The 25,028-nt window shown below is 43.8% G+C and overlaps 1 protein-coding gene across 1 annotated transcript in view; it reads right to left on the bottom strand.

Annotated features, from left to right (window-relative positions):
• KANSL3 (KAT8 regulatory NSL complex subunit 3) overlaps nt 1-25,028 on the bottom strand; it is an 80,160-nt gene that overhangs the window by 723 nt on the left and 54,409 nt on the right. The window lies entirely within an intron of this gene.

Here is a 25,028-nt window from a genome sequence, read left to right as displayed (position 1 = left end):
AATTCTCTAATTTAGGAATTGAGATATGTGAAAAGAAAAAGAAAACAACATTTTCTTTCTTTTTAAATTAAAAATATATAGTGAGATGCAATAAAAAAAAAACAGTGCTGGCCAGGCGCTGTGGCTCACGCCTGTAATCCCAGCATTTTGGGAGGCCGAGACGGGCGGATCACGAGGTCAGGAGATCGAGACCATCCTGGCTAACACGGTAAAACCCCGTCTCTACTAAAAATACAAAAAAAAAAAATTAGCCGGGCGCGGCGGCAGGCGCCTGTAGTCCCAGCTACTCGGGAGGCTGAGGCAGGAGAATGGCGTGAACCCGGGAGGCGGAGCTTGCCGTGAGCCGAGATCGCGCCACTGCACTCCAGCCTGGGGGAAAGAGCGAGACTCCGTCTCAAAAAAAAAAAAAAAACAAAAAAAAACAAAAAAAAAAACAGTGCTATACATTGCTGATGAAAGTATAATTTACCACAGGCCTCTTGCATATGTCAAGAGCTGTAAAAATATTCATCCCATTTGAAGGCAGTCCCGCTTCTGGGAATTTATTGTAGAAAATGATTGGAGATGCTCAGCAATGGAAGAAGGGGTGCAGAGGTGACAACCAAGTCTCGGGTAAGAAGACTGCATTTGTGGTGTTGAAATTATGAACAGGAGGACTATGTAGCAAAATGGAAAACATATATATTATACACACACACACACATTCACAATATATATCATGTGTTATTTCTATTACTTTTAAAGTGAGCATTCAGCAGTAGTCATTGAATGCAAGCAGCGAGAACCATCTGGGTAATTTAAGCCAGAAAAAGGGGATGTGTAGAGAGTACACAGTGTCTCACAGTCTTGAAGGACTGGACAAAGATCAGGCCTTGGAAAGCACAGGCCAGATCAGTGCATGGGGATGGAGGGGTAGAGACGGGGCAAGTTTCCTTGGGGAGGTGGGGTCAGAACTAATTGGTGCCCACTGTCTCTGCCCTGTGTCCCTAGGCTCATGGAGTGTGACTAGATGCTTGGTCAGGAGCATCGCTGGGGACAGTGTGGCAGACCCTGCCAACTGTCCATCTCACATCCATTTCCCACTTTGTCCTTGCTAACAGAATCCCAGCTTAGTTCAGAGCACGACCTCAGGTAACAGGACATGAGTGGTGGAGGCCTCATACGGTTTGGCCAATCATTAACAATTCTATCCCCCACGTCCCCCACCATCTTGGCAGCTAGAAGCCACATGGCCCAGCTCCAGCCAGTGAGATGTTATGGACCAAACTGTGTTCCTCACAGTCAGATGCTGAAGCCCTAACCTCTAATATGGCTGCATGTGGACTTGGGGCCTTTAACAAGGCAATTAAGGTTAAATGAGGTCATAAATAAGGTTAAATGGGGCCGAATCTGATAGGACTGATGTCCTTATAAGAGACACCAGAACTCACTCTCTTGCACATGAGCAGAGAGGACGCAGCAAGAAGGCATCTGTCTGCAAGCCCAGAAGACAGGCTTCCTCCAAAACCAACCCTGCCAGCATCTTGATCTTACACTTCCAACTTCCAAAACTATGAGAAAATAAGTGACTGCTGTTTCAGCCACCCAGTCTACGGTGTTCTGTTTGGCAGCCCGAGCTGACTAATGCAAGATCTAGGGGATATCTGCTGGGAGGGACTTCCACGTTCCGGGGAGCTTTATCCCACAGAGAATCACTCCCCAACGGGTGCAGCAGTGCATCCTAATCAAGGAGCCCCCAACACTCACCCCACTGAATTTCAAAGCTGCCAGGGACCAGTGGCTCTTAGGTGCCTCCCATGTTCCCCTTTTCGAATAGGAATGTCCACTGCAGTTATCCTATGCTGGTCCCACCACTGTGGTTGAACATGTCAGGGATAGATAAAAATTCCTTTTAGTTCACAAGTCTTTGGATATAGAGCTACTATACTTGAGAAATTATGCCCAAGAAGCCTCATCCACATCTGGTGACATCTTCAGGTAAATGATGACATCCTGGATTTTCAGCCGATGCTGGAAAGGGTAAGTCTTCTGGAGAATCTTTAAACAGGGTGAGTATATTCTGTATATGGGACTGTAGACAGAATAACAGCCTCCTAAAGATGTCCACATCCTAATCCCCAGGACCTATGACTATATTAGGTGGCATGGCAAAGGGGAGTTCCAGTTGTTGCAGATGAAATTATGGTTGCTGGATATGAATAGACTATCCTGGATTGTCAAGAAAATACTGGGTGGGCCCAATGTCACATAAGCGTCCTTAAGAGTGGAAGAACAAGGTGGGAGAAAGAGACTCAAGAGGCAGCAGAGGAAGGACTTGGCCCAGCGTTTCTGGCTTTGAAGACAGAAGAAGGCGCCACAAGCCAAGGAATGTGGGTGCCTCTAGAAGCTGTAAGTCAAGCAGACAGATTCTCCCCTAGACCCTCCAGCAGGAACACAGCCCTACTGACACCTGATTCCAGCCCTGTGAGACCCATACTGGACTTCGGACCTCCAGAACTGCAATATAATAAATTCGTGTTGTTTTAGGTCACTAGGCTTGTGGTAATTTATTACAGCAGAAATAGAAGACTAATACAGTGAGGGGTGTAAACAATCTGTGGCCAGAGGGCAGACTGTGGTAGCTGAAAATATGCCCACAAAATCTTGTACTCCTTTCAGAAAGTGGAGCCTAATTCCCTTCCTCTTGAATGTGGGCTGGAATTAGTGGCTCATCTAACTAATGAACTGATAAAATAAGGCAGAAGTGATGGTGTGTGACTTGATACCAGGTCACAAAAGGAGCAGCTTAATGGAACAGTCTGGGACAGCTCCCCATGCATTCATGGGCTCAGAAACGGACGTACTGACTTAGGGTCAGCCATGTCAAACAAAGACCACACCAATAGCTTACGAAAACCAATGAGTGATTTGGAAATGATCAGAGGGATCTGATGAACGGTTTGTTTTACAACTTACATCACTTGGCAAGCAGTTTTATAAGAAATAGTTGTCCCTCAGTATATACGGGGAATTGGTTCCAGGACTCTCCCCCCACACCAAAATCCGTGCACAGCCAAGTCCAGAAGTTAGCCCTGCAGATCCCTCCTAAATAAAAAGTCTGCCCTCTGATGACGAGGGTTTTTGCATCTTGAGAATACCGCATCTTCCATCTGTATTTGTTTGCAGATAGGGAATCAGTAAATACCAAGAGCCGACTATATCTTTTGAAAAAAATCAAAATATAAGCGGACCCAAGCGGTTCAAACCCATGTTGTTCAAGGGTCAACTGTGTTCATATTATTTAGAGAATAAAAAATATATATTTTATATTTAGATTATCATAGTTATTACATATTTGACCATCACTCTTGTGTAAATATTTCTTCCTTTCCAAACCCCTTGTTTTATCCCCTTCCTTTCCTTTTAAGCACCGGTCTCTGTGCACAGAATGCCAGGGACAGACCAACACAAGCTGTCGTGAGAAACAGAAGGAAAAGCTGGCTGCTTCTCAGCACTTGTCAGTGGGACAACACAGGGCCATCCTTTGCCCTTTTTGGGAAGAAGGGAGGTCCTGAGAGTAGCCTTCTATGCAACTTGAGAACTTTGAGAAGTGGGTTGGTGGAATGATGTCCCTGTTCCTCTGAAGCAGGGTCCAGTCGCAGTGCCACAGTGCCCACCATGGAAACATGGCCCCAGGCCCATGACACTAGGACATGTCTCCTGCCTGGTTCCCTGGAGGGCGAGGCTGGGCCGTGACCGCCAGCTGTAGCATTCAAGTCTGGAAGCCTGGACCAATAACAGGTTTTGTGCCTGGTTTTGTGTGAATTTGCATCAACCTTGTTGCAGACTCCTTGACACCTTCCCCTTCACACACAGATGCCTGAGCCTTGGCCAGGTGATCAAATGCTTCTTTTGATCACTGACATCTTTGTGGCTGCAGTAGCCAGCCCATGGCCATTTCCAGAGTGCTCCAGTACTACCTGACCCCTGCCAAGGAGGGGCACCATCTAATTGGACTAATGGCGCTCAGTCAGGGTCATAGCTGTGCTCCAGGGAGACCCTGCATATCCCGGAGGATCCTAAATGTTTTCTGGAGTTGGAGAGAATTCCCAGAATCCTCCTCATAAATCCTTCTTTGGATATAAGCTAGCCAGATGTAGTTTCTGCCATTTGCCACTCCAACACCATCAACCAGATATCCAGGTGTCCCAGATGGTGAACGTTCAAGAGCCCCAGCCATCGGTCCAGGCAGCAGAGACACGTCTATGGAGACAGGCTGGGCCTTGTCCCCTGCCAAGTCAGTGATGAGTGGGAGGACTCACTGGCCCTTGCACTGAGCAAGGCCACCTGACAGGCCAGCCTAATCACCTCCCTGTGGCCAATATAAGGATATTGATCTTTAGTGGCCAGAATCTCTCCTCCATCACTTTTTATGTTTGTTGTTGTTGTTGTTGTTGTTTGTGTATGCGTGTGTGTGTGTGTGTTTTTCTGCCGAGTCCTTGATCTTGGATCCTCCATCACTTTTGCCAAGGAACACCTTCCAGCTCACAGGTAAAGGAGGAACTCTTTCCAGACAATAAGTCAGGCACCCCTGACTTGTGATGAGGAGAGGAGGGCTTGACACATAGTGTAGAATTTAAGTCACTCCAGAATTTTCAGGACGATGGCTTTGGATCCAGCTACATTCAAGAACTAGGACCAAGAAGCAGACTTGATTGGTCTTCCCTAGGGAAAACCTAGCCGTCATTTGCATGCAAACAATGCCTGGCACGTACAAGGCAGCCCTTGCAGGCTTCTCTGCCCCATTGTTGGGCCCTGTCAAACCTGTGCTTGTATAGAAAGCAATGGGATGCTAAATCAAATAGAGTGGGATTAGAATTCGCATGAGAGAAAGGGAAAGGGATGGGGCAGGGACCAGGGAGAGAGCTAAAATCTGTCCTCCCTAGGAGAGTGGCTTCCATTGACAGGCAGGGAGAATGAGGGAAGGTCATCAGAAACACCAGATGCAAGTCTGTCACTGATGGCTACCCAATATCCTTGAGGGCATCTGGACCGTCTCCATTTTGGTCCTTTCCTATATTTTGAGTACCATCTTCCCAAGGGATGAGCTATAAAAACCTGCGTTCCCAAACTCCCTTGCTGCCATTGAGCAGGCATGTGACTGAGATACCAACCAATCAGACATGCACACAGACTGGCAAAGGAGACACTGGAGAAGAGGCCAAATGGATTTAATGGCCCAGAGGTCATGTCCTGATGGGTGAATGACAGCACAGCATCTAGTTTTCTATTCTTCTCTGCTTGTCTATTTGAACTCAAATTAATTCAGATTTTGTACCCTCTGGGAAAAGAAAAACTCACTGATATGAAATGTTCGAAAACTGTTGAGTTTTCTTTGTTTATGCTTTTATTTATTTATTTATTTATTTATTGAGATGGAGTCTCACTCTGTCGCCAAGCAGGAGTGCAGTGGTGCAATCTTGGCTCAATGCAACCTCCACCTCCCGGGTTCAAGCAGTTTTCCTGCCTCAGCCTCCCAAGTAGCTGGGACTACAGGTGTGCACCACCATGCCCAGCTAATTTTTTAATATTTTTAGTAGAGACGTGGTTTCACCACGTTGGCCAGGATGGTCTCTATCTCTTGACCTTGTGATCTGCCCGCCTCAGCCTCCCGAAGTGCTGGGATTACAGGTGTGAGCCACCGCACCCAGCCCTATTTATGCATTTTTTTTTTTTTAGAGATGGTGTTTCACCATATTGCCCATGCTGAAGTGCAGTGACTATTCACAGGTGTGATCATCATGCACTACAGCCTTGAACTCCTTGGCTCAAGTGACCCTCTTACCTCAGCCTCCTGAGTAGCTGGACTACAGGTCTGTACCACCTGCACCTGTACCACTTGTTTACTGGAGAAAACAAGTGTTTACTCTTGACCTGTGGCTGAAATTTTAGAATTAAAGTTATAAGCTCTGTTTATATGTTTACTTTTCTGAGTGTATAATATTTTCCTACCTCCTGACAGTATCATCAAATTAGGCTGGATTATAAATCTCTTAAAGGAGTTCTATTCTCTATTCCTTTTTTCTTTTTTTTTTTTTTTTTTGAGACAGGGTCTTGCTCTATCACCCAGGCTGCAAGTGCTGTGGCATGAACATAGTTGCAGCCTCGACCTCCTGGGCTCAAGCAATCCTCCAGCCTCAGCCTCCTGAGTAGCTGGGACCACAGGCACGTGCCACCATACTCATAGAGATGAGGTCTCACCATGTTGCCCAGGCTGGTTTCAAATTCCTAGGCTCAAGAGATTCTCCTGCCTCAGCCTCCCAAAGTGCTGGGACTACAGGTGTAAGCCACTGTGCCCAGGTAAGAGCTCTATTCTAATTGAGATGTATTTATCTTAGAGACAAGAGCTAGAAATATAAATTCGATATTTTTAAAATTTTCCAAAATTAAGGAAATTGAACCTCTAATACATTCAATGTGGGAAAAACAGCATTTTTTTTTTTTTTTTGAGATGGAGTCTCGCTCTGTCGACCAGGCTGGAGTGCAGTGGCACAATCTCGGCTCACTGCAAACTCTGCCTCCTGGGTTCAAGCTATTCTGCCTCAGCCTCCCAAGTAGCTGGGACTAGAGGCACGTGCCACCATGCCCGGCTAATTTTTGTATTTTTAGTAGAGACAGGGTTTCACCAAGTTGGCCAGGATGGTCTTGATCTCCTGACCTCGTGATCCGCCCGCCTCGGCCTCCCAAAGTGCTGGGATTACAGGCGTGAGCCACCATGCCCGGCCAAAGATGTGTTTTATCAGAATACTTTCCTATGCTTTATGTTGACTTTACCATGTCCTTAAGTAAGAAGAGAAAGTCTTACCACTTTTATAAGAGCTAAGGTTCTTTACAATCATGTTACCTCCTATGTTTACTTTTAAAATATTTTCATTGTCACTTTAGCTAAATGGGGTAGCTAAGTATTGTTTCTCAGTAATCTATGACCCTAACTTAAGTATTCAAACCTCTAACAGCTTTTGATATTCTGCCTTCCCCAAATCAAATCCTAAATGGTATCTTTCATACCTACAACTGTCTTTGAGATTTCCCAGAGGGTCCCTGGAAAATCACTTAGGATTTGTTCTTTCACCTTGTAAAAGGAGAGGTACCAGAAGTAATTCAGCTTATCAGATATGTTATTAATAAATTGCATGGGAAGCTTTTGAGGTAGGAGGCAGGATTAGACTCTGGGGGTGGAGACTTGGACAAGAACCAGATTGAGGACTAGCTAAAACAGGGCCAGCGCAGAAGCAGCTTTCCATAAGACTGGCACACCCAGAGGTTACTGCCCCTTTCTGTGGGAACCACCCAACGACCCAGAAGTTACCAGTATTTTCTACAAATTTCTGCATAACCCACCCCTTAATTTGCATATAATTAAAAGTGGGTATAAATATGACTGTAGAAGTGCCTCTAAGCTGCTACTCTGTGCACACTGCCTAAGGGGTAGCCCCGCTTTGTAAGGTGCAGCACTTCCGCTGCCGCTGTGCACTGCCGCCTCTATAAAAGTTGCTGTCTCACCCCACCGGCTCACCCTTGAATTCCTTCCTCGATAAAGCCAACAACCCTCCTGGGCTAAGCCCCAATTTGGTGGGGGTGGGAGGGGGCTCACTTGCCCTAGATCACTTTGTCAAATCAGAAGAGATGCTTTTTTTTAAGATGGAGTCTCGCTCTGTGGCCCAGGCTAGAGTGCAGTGGTGCGATCTCACCTCACTGCAACCTATGCCTCCCAGGTTCAAGCAATTCTCCTGCCTCAACCTCCCGAGTAGCTGGGACTACAGGCATGCAGCACCACGCCTGGCTAATATTTATATTTTTTGTAGAGACAGGATTTCACCGTATTGGCCAGACTTGTCTTGAACGCCTGACCTTGTGATCCACCCACCTCAGCCTCCCAAAGTGCTGGGATTACAGGTGTGAGCCACTGCACCTGAACTTTTTTTTTTTTTTTGAGACGGAGTCTCACTCTGTCACCCAGGCTGGAGTGCAGTGGTGCGATCTTGTCTCACTGCAAGCTCCACTTCCTGGGTTCAAGCGATCCTCCTGCCTCAGCCTCCTGAGTAGCTGGGATTACAGGCATGTGCCACCATGCTTGGCTAATTTTTGTATTTTTAGTAGAAACGGGGTTTCACCATGTTGGCCAAGCTGGTCTCGAACTTCTGACCTCGGCCTCCCAAAATTCTAGGATTACAGGCGTGAGCCACCACATGCTGGCCTGGGCTATTATTAATATAAAATTTTCAGAAATTGTATGCTTTATGGGAAATTTCTAGACAATCGTCAATGTCTTTGCTGTCCATTATATGTTTATGATTCCTGGTGCTCCTTTGCCTAATATTAGACAAAAACAGTATAGTGCTATCAGTTATAATTTGTTAGTTTTTAAAATGTTAACTTGGTTGCAGCTTTAATTCTCTAATTTGAATCTACTATCTTCTGGGCCAGGGTTTTTAATTGAGGATTCACATCACTTAACTATGGAGTTTTACTAATACACAGGTGTCTAGGACCTAATCCAGATTTGCTGAATCTCTTTCCTCAAGTCAAATAAAAACAAACCCAGACTATGTAAGGAGACTTTATTGGAGCAGTTACTGCAAGGGGGTGTGGTAAGGAACTATCGCCAGGGGGAGGTTGCTCTGACCATAAGATCTGCAAGTATCTTAGAGGTTGGGCAAAGTGCTTTTCTTTTGTAGAGAGGAGTAAATAAGGCTAGAAAGATCCAGGTATGGGAAAGTGGAATTGGAGGGCGGCATGACAGGATAGCAGACCCAAGAATGTCTTATCCCAAAGCCAGTCTATTTTCTTCCCCCCTCCCCTTTTTTTTTTTTTAGTCTCACTCTGTCAGCAAGGCTGGAGTGCAGTGGCATGAATGTGGCTCACTGCAGCCTCAACCTCCTGGGCTCAAGTGATTCTCCTACCTCAGCCTCCTGAGTAGTTGGGTCTACAGGCATGCACTGCTACATCTGGCTAATTTTTAAATTTTTTCTAGAAATGGAGTCTCACTTTGTTGCCCAGGCTGGTCTTGAATTCCTGGGATCAAGAAATCCTCCAGTCTCGGCTTCCCAAACTAAGAGGATCACAGGTGTGAGCCACTGCACCTAGCCCAGTCTGTTTCCAGAAGTAGCAGGGCTGTCTGCTGGCTCAGGCTGAGGGTGAGCCAATGCTTAGGAGCCTTGGGTGAAGGAGAGAATACGAACCAAAGATTTTGATTTTGTTCCCATTTTGTCCAGTGGGGACAAAAGAGTTCAGCTAATCATTTATGAGGCAAAGAATGGGAATTTGGAGAGTCTGTCTGACTTGGCCAAGGGTAAACAAGGAGCATCTGGGAGTCTTAGCCAAGTCATATAGGGAAGGGTGGTCTTCACAGTAAGCTGTTTCCTGGAGGGCAGAGTGCAGGGATTTCTCAGCCTTTGCTGTTTTCCAGAAACACAGGGCTCCCACAAAACTTAACACTGTCATTTGTTATATACTTGGTATATTCATGATATATTATGTCCATGTTTGTTATGTTTTATATCTTAAGATTTTTTTCCCTGAAAAGGTTATGTTCATTAATTTTTATAAATTAGATATAACATCTACTTTTCTTTGAAAATAGGATCAATCATTATATTTATAGATATTTTGCCTAAAAATATTTTGACTGACTTCATCTTGTTTTGCACGCCTCAGAAACTGCAAATATTCTTGAGTTGCATTATCTTTGTAATGAACTCTCATCATGCCTTTCACTTTTGATAATTATAAGCAGTATGTTAACCATAGTCATTTTTAAGTCTTCTGTTATCTACCAATAGTGTTCTGTTCTACTCTGATGCTTCTCTGAAAGGACTTGAAATCACTTCATTAAAGAAGGACTGTCTCAGAAATCCGTGGAAAAGGACTATGCCAGGTACCTTTGGGTATAGACTTCTGATGGCACTATTTAAGCAACTTTGAGACCACATAATTGAACTGAGTCAGGATTTCTAGAACTCTAGTTGAGAAACAGATGGATTCATGAGATTGCTAACCTAAGATTGAGCTGAACAGGAATTAATGACATAGGATTGAATGAACTGATAGGGGATGGTTGTGGGTTTTGCTTGGAATATTGTTGTTTTAATGTTCTATTTTCTGAATACATAAAGAGTTCCTTTATCTTAAGCTATCTATAACTCATAACAATTTAGTAGACTATATTCTTATAAACTAAAATGAACATTTGTGTATTGGTCCATTCTTACACTGCTATAAAGAACTATCTGAGACTGGGTAATTTATGAAGAAAAGAGGTTTAATTGACTCACAGTTTGGCAGGCTGTACAGGAAGCATGGCTGGGAGGCCTCAGGAAACTTACAATCATGGCGGAAGGCCAAGAGGAAGCAAGCATGTCTTACCATGGTGGCAGGAGAGAGAGACAGTGATGGGGGAAGTGCCACACATTCTCAAACAAACACACCTTGTGAGAACTCACTCATATCATGAGAACAGCAAGGCAGAAATCTGCCCTCATGATACAGTCATCTCCCATCAGGCCCCTCTGCTGACATGTGGGAATTACAATTCGACATGAAATTTAGGTGGAGACACAGAGCCAAACCATATCAATTTGCAAATGGTGTATTTTTCTTACTGCCTGATCCTTCCAGAATTTGGAGTATTCTTAATTTCATTGCAATATAATTACTTGCACAGGTTCAATAAGAATCTGTCCTCCTTGTTTACAGGACAGAATTGGAAACATTCGTTATGCAACAAAGGCCTTTAAGTCTTTTGTCATCTACAAATAGTTTTTTTCTTTTACTCTGGTGCTTCCCCAAATGTCATGTTTGAGAATGATGCTCATTTAATCAGCTATGACCAGATACTAAGGTTGACTTTTTGGAGCCAATGTTTACAAAATGCTCTTGGGAAAACTGGCACTGGAGTACATGGTTTCAGTCTTACAGGTGAGTAAGAAAGGTCACTTCCTGACAGTACCAGGAAGCTTAGGATATTCTGGGGACTCAAGAAAAGGAGAACTTGTCCAAATTTATAGGTACTGCATTTAAAGTATGATGGCAAGTTCTTAGCTTGGCTTCCTAGCCTCAAGAGAATTTTAAAGCTCAGTCTGAAAGTCCTCATGAAAACTTTCAACAAAGTAAACTTAAGAAGACCTGTGTGGCAAATTACCATTCTTACACTACCTATGTGAGTAATCAGACAAGTCTAATGAGACCAGCCTTATTTTGTGATCAAGCCTTGATCAGGAATAATCGTTTTTTGTTTGTTTGTTTTTTTGAGACAGTCTCACTCTGTTGCCCAGGCTGGAGTGCAGTGGCATGATCTTGGCTCACTGCAACCTCTAGCTCCTGGGTTCAAACGATTCTCGTGCCTCAGCCTCCTGAGTAGCTGGGACTACAGGCACATGCCACCACGCCCAGCTAATTTTTTTTTCTGTATTGTATTTTTAGTAGACATGAGGTTTCACCATGTTGGCCAGGCTGGTCTTGAACTCCTGACCTAAAGTGATCCGCTTGCCTCAGCCTCCCAAAGTGCTGGGATTACAGAAGTGAGCCACCGCACCCAGCCAAGAATAACAGTTCTTTGAGATTATTTTCTATCAAGATGGAAGGGACTGTAGACAGGAATTTTGTGTTTCAGTGGAAATCTATGCACACCCATCTGGGTTATCAGATTCTGGCTCTGGTCATTGCTGTTCATTTTTTTATAAATCACAGGTAACTGATGGATACGCAAACTATTTTGTCTGGTAAAGATTTAACTGACTTCCTTTCACCCTATGGAAAAAACAATTTTAGTACCTACCTGCAAATTGGACTGGAGGCTGCCACCTTGCCTAAATTGTGGATTCTTATCAAATTTTCAATTCTTCCAGATGTCATCAATATCTGGCTATGGTTATCCAAACTAACATTTTTAATTTTCCTACCTCCTGCCTGACTCAGCATCACCAGGAACTGAATGAAGGCTCACCATCTAGATTCTATGTCAGGATTCCAGGTAGCCTTGCACTGGCCCTTTGTCCGGGATCTGCAGAACCCCCTATAACCTATAGCCCAAAGACTTGATATAAACCTCAAAGGCCTCATCACCATGGCAGACCATGCAGGGGCTGAATTCTCCCTGCACAGGCCACTGTCTGGACTACCAAGGAAGACCAGTAAAATGCTTGTATATGCATGTCTCTATATAAGCAAGAACCAAGACTGACCAACACCAAGAGCATCACCATCCTAGCTTGAGCTTCAAGAAACTCAAGAAGCACTGCTGCAAAACCAAAAGGTTTTCCTCCATTGACCACTTGGAATCCAATGAATAGGTTACCCTCAGGCTCTGTACTTCAATTCAACCATTGATATGAATATTTCTCTTTTACATTTCAGTCATGCTTCTTTAAAGATGCCAGATTTCTAGCACTCTAAAACAACTGATCTTTGCCACCACCTCTCATCAGATGGCTCAACTGACTCTGCAAAACCACCACCACCAAGAGCCCTTGGGAGGCCATTTCTTATACCTGCTTTGCCCCTCTAAAGCTTTGTGATCACCTCTTAGTTGTTCAGTAATGAATGATATTCACGAAAAAAGAAGGGACTAACAACAGTGAACTCCGCCTGAGCCTCATATGCCTAAAAACAGTAACAGTTAAGAAATTTCCCTATCTTTTTGTGGCTCAGGAAATGACTAACTGCAAAGTACCGCCCTGCTCTGGCATACACCAAGATAAGACCCATCTCCATCCTTCTGCATGACTTCCATAAGATTTGCAGAAGATACAGATGGCTCCCTTGTCTAAGTGCCCCCATAAAACCCTAGGTCTCCCCACTGTTCTTTGAGACTGTCTTCATTGCTCAGTATTCTTCCTATTAATTAAGCATTCCTCCTTAATTATCCAGTGCATTTTGTCTTTCATGCCAGCTTTCTACATCTTAGGTAGAAGAGGAACCCTAGTTTTGTTTTTAATATGGAGAAGATGTAAACATTTTTCTAGGCCAAGGTGAGAAACATCAGTAAAGAGAGGAAAAGAGGAAAAGTATAGGTGAGAGGAGAGAACGGAATTACTTATACGCTCAACAAATGTTGAGTGTCATACCAGCTACTAAGATCAATACAAATGTAAATACTATATAATTTCTTCCCTTAAAGAGCCTACAGCCAAGGAAGGCAATGTGGCATGAACATAAACAACTACAGTACAAAGCCATATGTGCTGAGTGTTAGGTTAACAATATCATTATCTTCCAAAATGAAAAAGAAGCTCTGTGGAATTTCAGTTTGGGTGGGGGGGGACAACAAAGAGAACCGGAAAGGGAAGCAGACAGAAGCTGACACAGAAGAAATTTCAGATGATGAGAACTTGGTAACAAAAGTATGCAAGCAGAAGGCTATGGGAGGCATTAAGGACAAAGTTAGTGGTGCAGTTTAATAGGAATATAAGGTAAGCATAGGGATTCAAGACCCAGTCATGGAAGGACAAGGGCTAGACCTAATAACATAAGCACTGGTGGAAAAGTAAAGGCTAATAAAGATTTGGGGTTAAATTACATAGTAGGAGCCACATAATAGAACTACTAAGCTAACCGCAGGGTGGAGGATGGACTGATTACAGAGGAGAGCGGCAGTTATAAGGATGACGGAATGAGGTCCTGAATAAGGGGGAGTGAGTGGATGCATGAGATTAGAATACTCTGCAGACAGAACCTGGGCTCAGTGATTGAATGGAGGTCTGTAGGCCTGAATCACTCACTGATGTAATGGTTTTATCTTTAGAAACAGTGAGCCCAGCGAGGGAGTGGGCTGAGAAAAGGGAGGCAAGGACCACCTAGTCAGGGCAAGCAGCAGTGTCTAGGAGGAAGACAGAAATGCATGTTTGGAGGCAGATGCATGGTCAGGACAGGAGGCAGAGTCTGATGAGTCAGCCTCCCTTGACTGTAAGGCTCTGTGAGGCAAGAAATCATGTATTATTTACCTTTGCTTTTGCCTTAGTAGCTGCATGGCATTCCACAATTGTTGAGTGTGACGTCCTGGAAATGTATGAGGTGGCCACAGAAGAGCAGAGCCTGAGGAGCAGCAACAGCAGAAGGTGCCAAAGCCAAACATGGCAGGGAGAGGTAAAGGTATGAGTGCCAGAGAGACAGAAGAAATCCAGGCATGCACCAGTCATGGATATGAAGGAAGAGGAGAACGCTGACATGCAGGAAGCTTTCAGTGCTTCTTATAGCTGTGTGTGGACTCCCAGGGCTCTGAGAACACCACTGTGGGCAGATCCAGGAAACCTCTTCCATCCCAGCCTCTTCAAGGCCAGCCATGCTGCCCAAAATTTCTAAATCTGGAATTCCTACAGTGCCTATTAGCTGTTGGTCAACAACAGCAGAGTTGGTCTCAAAAAAATAATTTTTTGATAGAGAAATGAGAAAAAGCATGTGCCAGTTATTATTATATCACATATATAACACATAGCATATATATTATATATAACACACAGCATATATATTATATATATATATCACACAGCATATATATTATATATATATGATATACAGCATATATATTACAATTGGCCCTCCATATCTGTGGCCCTCCATATCTGTGGGTTCTGCAGCATATATATTACAGTTGGCCCTCCATATCTGTGGCCCTCCATATCTGTGGGTTCTGCAGTATATATATTACAGTTGGCCCTCCATATCTGTGGCCCTCCATATCTGTGGGTTGAATCCTCGGATTCAACCAATCGTGGGTCAAAAATATACAGAGAAAAACTGTCTGTACTAAATATGTACAGACTATTTTTTTGTCATTATTCCCTAAACAATGTAGTATAACAACTATTTATATAGCGTTTACATTATGTAAGGTATTATAAGTAATCTAGAGATGATTCAAATGATACAGGAGGATATACATGGGTTATATGCAAATACTATTCCATTTTGTACTAGAGACTTGAGCATCTATGGATTTTGATATCCACAAGAGGTCCAGGAATCAGTCCCCCTTGGATACTGAGGGATAGCTGTATATGGGAATAACATATAATGCATATATGTATCTCAGCTGCAAACCTACATTTTCTATTCTGGTTTGTGGTATGGAACTCTACAAACCTCATTCCTGCTTTATGATATGCTTCCCTGTGGGTCTCTGCTAATAGAGGCCACCAGAGGGAGGCTGCAAAGATGGAGGAGTGAGAAGGGACTTGCGTCTTCCACTCCACTTCTCATAGGCTTCTCCTCCCTGTTCCTGTGTTACTGATGAGCAGGCGATAAATGGACTGAGTCCAAATTTGAATTACAGTGGACCCAGGACATCTGTAGATCCATGCCTGTGGTTAAATTCCCAGTTCCTGAATGTATAATTGGCATAGATATACTGGCAACTGGCTGAATCCCTCCACATTGGCTTACAGTAGGAAAGGCCAAGTGAAGCTCCTGAATAGTAATACTGCACCCAGGGGGAACTGCAGAAATCAGTGCTAATATCAAAGACTTGAAAGTTGGAGGCATGGAAGTACCTATCACATCTCCGTCTAACACACCTTTTGGACTGTGAAGAAGGTACTTAGATCCTGGGTAATGGCTGTGGATTATCATAAAATTAATCAGGTGGTATGTCTGATTGCAACTCCTGTTCATGATGTAGTATCTTTATTGGAACAAATCAACAAAGCCCCTGACACCTGGCATGCACCTATTGGCCTGGAAAATGTTTTTTCCTTCATTCCCCTTGGTAAGAACCATGAGCTTTTACCTGACAAGACCTTCACAGTATTGTGAATTCTCCTCCTCTCTAACATAACACAGTGTGTGGAGATCTTGACAGTATACCCATCTGCTAAACTGACATTTATACTGATTGGATCTGATGAGCAGAAAATGCAAAATAGTTTAGATACCTTGGAGGCATGCACGTAAACAGAGGGTGGGAGATAAATCCCATGAAAATTCAAAGGCTTATGATCGCAAAGCTTCTAGAGATCTAGTGTGAGGAGCATGTTAAGATAGCCTCTCCAAGGCAAAAGACAAGTTGCTGTACTTTGCATCACCTACAACTAAAAAATAAAGAAAATCCTTGGTGGATCCTTCTTGGCATTTGGAGGCAATGCATACCAAACTTGAGTGTGTTATTTCAACCCATTTACTGAGTAATCAATTTTGAGCAGAGACTAAAGCAATCTCTTGCTCTGCATCAAGCCCAGGCTGAAGAACAAGCCTTATGACCCCACAGATCCAATGCTAGTAAAAGTGCCTGTGACAAACAAGGCTGGTCTGTGGAGCCTGTGACAAGCATTAATAGGACAATCACAGTACAGAACTCTGGAGTGTGGAGGCAAATCCATGCCCTCTTCTCCAGGTAACTATTAACTATTTGAGAAAGATTCTGCTTTTCTACTGGCCCTTAGTAAAGAATAAACACTGAACCATGAGATATCAAGTAACCTTGTGACCTGAGCTTCCCATCATGAATTTATAGTTATTGACACACCTAGCCACAGATTAGACCTGTGCAGCAAAAATAGAAAAGGCTGGCCTCAAGCAGGTCCAGAGGACACAAGTAAGTCAGACTCCTTCGACACTGACTCTGGCTGCATTGCCTCCTCCCCCCTCAATCCTCATCTATGCCTGCTGGGAGTTCCTTATGACTAGGTAGCTGAGAAGGAAATAATCTGGGCTTGATTTGCAGGCAGTTCTCCATATGTTGGAACCAACAGAAAGTGGATGGCAATATTACAGTCTCACTTGGGTGACTCTGAAGGACAGTGATAAACAGAAGACTTCCTATTGAGCAGAACTTGGAGCTGTTTGGTTGTCCACTTTGTTTGAACTGAGAGATGACCAGAAGTACAGATCTGCTGACTAAAGGAAGATTTCTAATTAATGACTGGATGGTCATGGAGGGACAAGGGTTGGAACACTGGTGATGAGATCTGGGGAAATTATATAGATAAACTTCTCAAACTGGGCACAAAGGGGAACAGATATTTGGGTCCCAAATATCTGATGTGGATGCTCACTGGAAGGCATGCATTACAGAGGCTTGCAACAATGGGCTTGTGGTTCATGAAACTCATTGGTCTTACCAGAGATCCCATCGTGAAGAGGTCAGTCTGAACAGTGGGATGGCCTACTAGATCATTACCTAGGGCACCAGATGGGAGTCAACACCCTGAAAGAACAGGGTTTTATCTTATAGGATGCAATATATCCTTCAAATCAAAGACCTATACATAGTGCTGTCTCTTCATGGGCCCAAGAAGCAAGAACAGAAAAGACAGCGGGTCTTCCCACTGTCATACATAATGACCAATCACTTCTCATCTCCACAATTTTGAGCTCTGCTTGCTTGGAAGGTCTTGGTTCCCAAGGGAGGACTATTTCCACCAGGGACCCAACAGTGGCTCCATCAAACTGGAAGCTGAGACTGCCTCCATTTAGATATTTTTGGGTGCCTCATGACATTAAATCAAAAAAGAGCAGTGACTTTGCGGGCTGAAGTGACTGACCCCAATTATCAAGGGAAAATTGGGGTTATTACCACACAATCGTGGCAGAGGACTAGGTCTGGAACCCAGGGGATTTTCTGGGGCTCCAATGAATACTTCTAGCAAAAGTTAGTGGTGGCTTCTCCCCCTGCCACATGCATGAATATTTTCCTTTTTGGCTGTGCATTATTTAGTGGCTTTAGGACTAAACTGCTTAGGAAGAGAGGGAAAAAGACAAACCTACAGATTTTTGAAATTATTGTCTCTTGTTCCACTTTTCCCTCTCCTTTGCATCTTTTGCTGCTCACCCTTCCCTGTTCTAATGCTCCACTTTTTTTCCATAGGGACCATCTGGTCTAGAATGACTGCTGACCTAATCTGGAGCCAATCTCATTTGGTGCTGGGCATGATCCACATAAGAAGAGTCCCACTCCCCACTGCCTTGGTCTGCTTCTCCACTTTCAAAGAGGGCTCACCATGAGAAGCCCTGGCTTAGATCCTCCAGGACAGGTGCTCTCTGGGGAAGTCTGAACACATGGACCAAGAACCAAGTGGGCAAGCCTGGTTTCCACCTTCCTCAGTAATCACTTTAAGCCTGACAAGTTATGGGAAAATGGGATGCCCAGCATTGCCAGAGCCTACGACACCCATGTAGGAGCCATCTACCCATCCAATTAGCCAGACTGTCAATACAACATGACATACAATTCTTCCTCAAAACCAGATTTGGTACAGATATTCCCTCTTCCTTGCCTGTTACCACCCATATTTGGCACCTCCCACATGGTCTCTGGGCACTGTCAGCAAGCACACTGTGTGTGCTTTTACAGGCCATTTAGGTAAGAGGTTTGCAACCAATCAACCCTTTACCTATCATGGATAGGCCATGATCTACTATTCAGTTTCCAAGCACAGCAGGCTTACCTACCACAACCCTGGGAGCCAAGTCATTGTGATTAGAGATTGCTTGAGAGTGGGCTTTGCAGTGGACTGCCAGAATTCGGCTATGGTTCTGCCACTTACCAGCTGTGCAACTTGGGCAAGTTACTTAACCTCTCTGTGCCTCAGTTTTTCCCTGAACTATAGAATACCAGTAATGATGGCCTAGGATAAAGCTTGAATGTAAGCATTGTTATTGTTCTCCCTACTTGGGGGAGGAGGGGGTGGGTGGAATCAATGCCAAGATGCAAGCAGGACTCAGAATTAATAAATGACACAGAGACAGAGCTGAGAATGGGGGCCAGGGTCCTAATTCTTTTTTTAATTTTTTTTTTTTTTTTTGAGACAGGGTCTTGCTCCGTCGCCCAGGATATGGAGTGCAGTAGCTCAATCATTGCTTACTGAAGCTTTGAACTCTCAGGCTGAAGAAATCTTCCCAACTCAGTCTCTTGAGTAAACTGGGACTTCGGGTACATGCCACCATGTACGGCTAATGAAAAAAAATTTTTTTTTGGAGACAGGGGTCTCTCTATGTTACCCAGGCCGGTCTTGAACTCCCGGTCTCAAGTGATCCTCCCTTCTCCTGAGTAGCTGAGTTTACAGGCTGGCTAATGAGTCCTAATTCTTTTTTTTTTTTTTTTTTTTTTGAGACAGTGTCTCGCTCTGTCACCCAGGTTGGAGTGCAGTGGGGTGATCTCGGCTCACTGCAAGCTCCACCTCCCAGGTTCACACCATTCTTCTGCCTCAGCCTCCCGAGTAGCTGGGACTACAGGCACCTGCCACCACGCCCAGCTAATTTTTTTCTATTTTTAGTAGAGACGAGGTTTCACCGTGTTAGCCAGGATGGTCTCGATCTCCTGACCTCATGATCCGCCCGCCCCGGCTCCCAAAGTGCTGGGATTACAGGTGTGAGCCACCGTGTCCGGCCTAATGAGTCCTAATTCTTAATCCTTGGCCTTTCTCTTCAAGTTGCAAGTTGGGGCAGGAAACAAAGGGCAATGCAGGGCAGAGAATTTCTCCTCACATGCCCCTCCCTTTTTATCAGGAGGAAACCCTTCCCAGTAGCCTCTGGCACAGTCCCCTTAAAACTCACTAGCCAGGACTGGGCTACATGCCCATCCCTCAACAGAGGATGGGTCTCCCTTCCCTGAGAAAGGGATCTCCCCCAAGTCTTCCACAGCATTGTAATTCTAGTGGTATGAAGAATGGGAGAACAAGTCATCAGTTTCGTAGGCCATTCTTAACTTGCCCCTTGGCCACCCCACCATCAGGATGCTTCCCTAGCCACCTTCTCTTCAAAAGCACCAGTAAATATAAACAAATCTACTCTCTCCTACAGAGATACTAACCATCATTTGCTTGAGCTACTAATACCTTACAGTCAGAGCCATATCATCTATTCCAGTTTCTCAAGGAATCTTCCCCAAACCAAAAGCTCTCTTCCCCAAGAGGAATTGATGCCAACTCATTACAAAAACTAATAAAAAACTACATGCATGGTGTGATCCCAACTACTGAAAAATATGTACGGAAAAGGACTAGAAACAAACACACTAAAATGTAAACAGATGATGCTTCTGGTTGATGAGATTATAGATACTCTTTTTTTCTTCTTTATGCTTTTCTATACTTGCCAACATTTCTACTCTCAATATGTATGCCTTTTCCAGCTGAAAAATACATCTATCAGGTCAGATATTCTGGTTGCCCCTCCAGATCCATCCTTCTCCCTCACATCCCTGCTTTGCGCCCTAGGAAACTACCCCAGGAGGCTGACCTATATGAACTGAATTATCCTCTGGCTTCCAGCAGGCAATGAGAGGCAAGAGAAGACATGGAAGTATTTATTTCCAGTCTCCCACTCACCCAGCTCTCTCTGCAGCCTCTCCATGGCTACAACTCTCCCAGAACCCAGTAACACTGCTCCTTCAGGCCTATGGGTGCAAGGCCTGTGGGAGCCCACAGGGCTCTGAGAGGACAGGTGTGCTTATGTAGGCTGCAGGGATGGCGCCTGATGGCGAAGGCTGCTCCTACCCACTCCTCCCTGCTTCATGAGCTCACTGGGGCCTTGCTGAAGCGTTGCATGTATGTCCTGGGAGCTTCAAAGCCCCGTTGTTTCCCTTCACTCTGTCTAAATTGTCCCTTCGCCAATTCTAATATACCCTTTGAGTCTGCCATCTTTTCTTGCCAAGACGTGAACTAATGCATCTGTTAATAAACCTCTGAAAGACACACCTGTCCACTCAGAGTGGCAGAGACTTGAAAGTGTGTCAGTTCACTTAGATGTGCACACTGATATGCATATGTAGCTCTTGGCACCTACATAGGAACAGAACCTATCCTACAGCCTGCTGATGGCTTCCAGAGTAACTTCCTCCTTAGCTGAAGTGCCACTAGAGGAGGAATTCTAATTCTCGTTTTACTGGAACATAGGCTCCTTAGCATCAAAAATTTCCTAGGCTGGGCGCGGTGGCTCACGCTTGTAATCCCAGCACTTTGGGAGGCCGAGGCGGGCGGATCACGAGGTCAGGAGATCGAGACCATGGTGAAACCCCGTCTCTACTAAAAATACAAAAAAATTAGCCGGGCGTGGTGGCGGGCGCCTGTAGTCCCAGCTGCTCGGAGAGGCTGAGGCGGGAGAATGGCGTGAACCCGGGAGGCGGAGCTTGCAGTGAGCCGAGATTGCGCCACTGCACCCCAGCCTGGGCAACAGAGCGAGACTCCGTCTCAAAAAAAAAAAAAAAAAAAATTTCCTTTGAAAAGTGCTACATGGTACAACCTCTCTGGTCAACGGTTCTGCAGTATCTGCTAAAGCTGGACATGAGCATATCCTGCAACCCAACAACTCCATTCCTCCAACAGAAATGTGTGTGCATGTATTAACCAAAAGGCATGTACACAGTTGTATTATTTGCAATCCCAAACTATCACATGAAATAACATTTCAAATGAACTATTACATACAACATGGATGTAATAGATGTTGTATGTAATACATCTATATACTTTCATAATGTTGAAAGAAGCTAGACATGCAAAAAATACATAATTCCACCTTTATTAAGTTTAAAAATAGGCGAAACCAACCTATGGTGGTAGAAATCAGGAACGAAGTTGTCCTGGAGCAGGATAGTGTAGTAATGTTCTATTTCTTACCTGTATGTTGGTTAAACAGGTGTGTGTTGTTTGTGAAAATTCATTATACTGTATAGTTTCTATTGGTGCACTTTTATGCATGTACATTATATCTGAATATAAAAGTTTGTATTTTAAAAAGTGTCATGTGTGGAATCCCTGCAAAACAGAGACATCATAGAGCCAAATAATGTTAGGTTTCCTATGCCTACAGTGGGCTCCAGAGGAGGTACAAGACTTTTGTCTCTGCCCTCCAGTAACCAGGATTCCAGCCCATGAGACAACAGCACGCCCTGAGTGAGGCCAATCCAAAGAAGCAGTAGCAAGAACTCAGAACCAGCGCTGCCACCTCCTGTTAGGCCAGGACAGTGAGACAGAATAAGCCCTTCTAGAAAACATCTGGCTGTTTTCCAGCCTTCAACCAGCGGGTGTGCAGCCCTGCAGACTCCCTGTTCTGAGTCTCAGGTCCATCCTCTGGGAATTGAGGAGGATGCCTGAGAGTCCCAAAGCCTAGTGCTTTAGTTTCCCCACTTTAAGAATCACCTAAGGGGCGGGGCACTGTGTCTCACGCCTGTAATCCCAGCACTCTGGGAGGCCGAGGCGGGCAGATCACAAAGTAAGGAGCTCGAGACCAGCCTGACCAACATGGTGAAACCCCGTCTCTACTAAAAATACAAAATTTAGCCAGGCGTGGTGGTGCATGCCTGTAATCCCTGCTACTCAGGAGGCTGAGGCAGGAGAATCGCTTGAACCCAGAAGGCGGAGGTTGCAGTGAGCCAAGATCACGCCACTGTACTCCAGCCTGGGAGACAGAGCAAGACTCCATCTCAAAAAAAAAAAAAAAAAAAAAAAAAAAGGTTTATATTGTATCTTTGTTCTTAAGCTGGTTACTGGTATATTAGCATTCATTCTTATCTTCATATACTATTATAAGCTTCTTAAATTTACCAATGTCTTTCCACGAGTGCTTCAACATGCTGCTTTTTATCTTTTGCTTCCTTACCCCATCCTCATATTGATATTTAGAATTTTAGCTGTAGATGGCTATAGACTATATTTTCTTTGAGGCTTTTAAGGTAACAACAAACTTTATAGATACTTAACTACCCTCACTTTCTATATCTCTGTCTACTTCATCTGGACTTGTGTCTGAGTACTTCTAAATGTTTTTTTCAATATAAATGTTTTGTTTTGAGGATTTTGTTTTTTAACATTATAAAAAATTTCAAACACAGAGAAAAAAATGGCAAGACTTGTACAGTGAACATCCATATCCTATCACTTAGGCTCAAGGTTAGCTGAGATTCTTGAACCTACAAACTTTGTCTTTCACCAAATATCAAAATACTTCAGCTACTATTCAATTAAATATTTTCCTTGGAGGGCCTCTTTCCTCTTGTCCTTGGACTTTAAAAATTATTTGTACATTAGATCTTTTGATATTGCCCTAAGGTGCTATTCACTGTTTTCAATCTTATTTCTCTCTCCCCCAGATAACTTGTTTTTGTTTTAAGTCAGTAACTTGGCCAGGTGTGGTGGCTCATGTTGATAATCCCAGCACTTGGGAGGCCAAGACGGGCGGATGATTTGAGGCCAGGAGTTTGAGACCAGCCTGGCCAAATGGCTGGTGAAACCCCGTCTCTACTAAACCCCATCTCCACTAAAAATACAAAAATTAGCCGGGCGTGGTGGCACACGCCTGTAATCCCAGCTACTCTAGAGGAGAAGAGCTTGAACCCAGGAGGTGGAGGTTGCAGTGAGCAGAGATAGTGCCACTGCACTCCAACCTAGGCAACAGAGTAAGACTGTCTCAAAAAAAAAAAAAAAAAAAAAATCAATAACTCTTGTAACTTCCAACCTGCTATTAAGCCCATCCACTGAATTTCCTATTTCAAGTATTTAATTTTCCAGTTACAGAATTTCCATTTGGTTTTTTTCTAGTTTGGACTTCTCTTCTGTACTTCTTACTGCTTTCTTCATTATGAGCACTTTCCTTTACATCCTATAGTAATATTAAGAGCTGCTTTAAATTCCTTGCTTGCTAATTCCAATGTCTGCATCATCTCTGGGTCAGTCTCAATTGATTGCCTTTTCTCTTGAGCGTGGGTAATATTTGCCTCTTTACTGAATAATTTTGGATCATATTCTGGACAAATAATATGTTCCAAAAATGTTGGATTCTATAATGTTGCTGAAAAATACTGATTATTCATGCTAATAGGCAGATAACTTTACTAGACTCAAACTGCATACTGCTGCCTGCAGTTGAAGGTAGCTGAAATTTCAGTTCAATTCTTTTAGCCTTAGCTGGACTGCTGGAAGTCTAACACACACGTGTAGTTTAGGAGCTACAGGAAGGTTTGGACACAGTGTGCAGAATATCTGAGGCTCACTCTCTTCTTCCTGTGAGTATCCCCTCACTTTCCAGCTGCAATGGTCAACCCAACCTCTGCTATTTTGTTCTGCAAGCTGGACAGAACAGTTACAGCAGCACATTTCTGAGTTTTAGCTGCTCTGCATGGTACAGACTATGGTTTGCCCTCAGACTACAAGCCACACAAACAAAATTCACTGTTTTACTCCCTCTATCCAAGTGTCACCCACCTTCCCATTATCTGTCTGATTCTGTTGCTCTCCAGCAGCTTATGGAAAGTTTTCTATTTTTTTATTTATAGTTATTACATGTGCACGGAATGGCCTGGTAGGAGCTACTTGGCTATTACCAGATGTGGGCCTCTTCTCACTCAACTGAGTCTCAATATTTGTATACATCCTTGTAATGTCCATCCAAAACAAGATATAGAACATTTCCCCCTGACTGAAAAAGTCTCTGTACTCCTTTCTGGTTACAGTCTCTCTCGATCACTGTCTGACTTCTATAACCGCAGACTAGTTTTGTTCAAATTTGGATTTCATATCAGTGGAGTCATACCATGTAGTCTTTTGGGTCCAGCTTCTGCCATTCAGCATGCTATTGAGATTCATCCAGGTCATTGCATGTCGGTGATTCTTTAATAGTGTTCCATCATATGAAAATACTGCAATGTGTATATCCATTTTCCTATTAAGGGACATTCAGTCTATTTTCAGTTTTGGGCTATTATGAATAAAGCTGCTATGAATATACTTGTAGAAGTCACTACTTTTGTGGACGTAAGTTATCATTTCTCTTTTGTATACACGCAGGAGAGGAATTGCTCAAACAGTTCTTCAAAGTGGTTTACTGTAATAGACTACCACTAGCAATGTCTAAGAGTTCCAGGTGTTCCTTATCCTTGCTAACACTTGGTATTGTTGTTAATTTTAGCCATTCTAGTGAGTGTAAAGTGGTATTTTATTGGTTTAATATTGCATTTTACTCATGACCAGTGACATTGAAAACTCATGTGCACACTGGCTACTTGGTCTTGTGGAATGTCTCTATTTAAACTTGCAAATATTTATTACATTTAAATTGTGATT

Source organism: Hylobates moloch, unplaced genomic scaffold (assembly GCF_009828535.3).
Source record: "Hylobates moloch isolate HMO894 unplaced genomic scaffold, HMol_V3 SCAFFOLD_15, whole genome shotgun sequence".
In the NCBI taxonomy this organism is placed as follows: Eukaryota; Metazoa; Chordata; class Mammalia; order Primates; family Hylobatidae; genus Hylobates; species Hylobates moloch.
The sequence above is the reverse complement of the archived record's forward strand: the minus strand, read 5'-3'. Positions and strand labels throughout refer to the sequence as shown.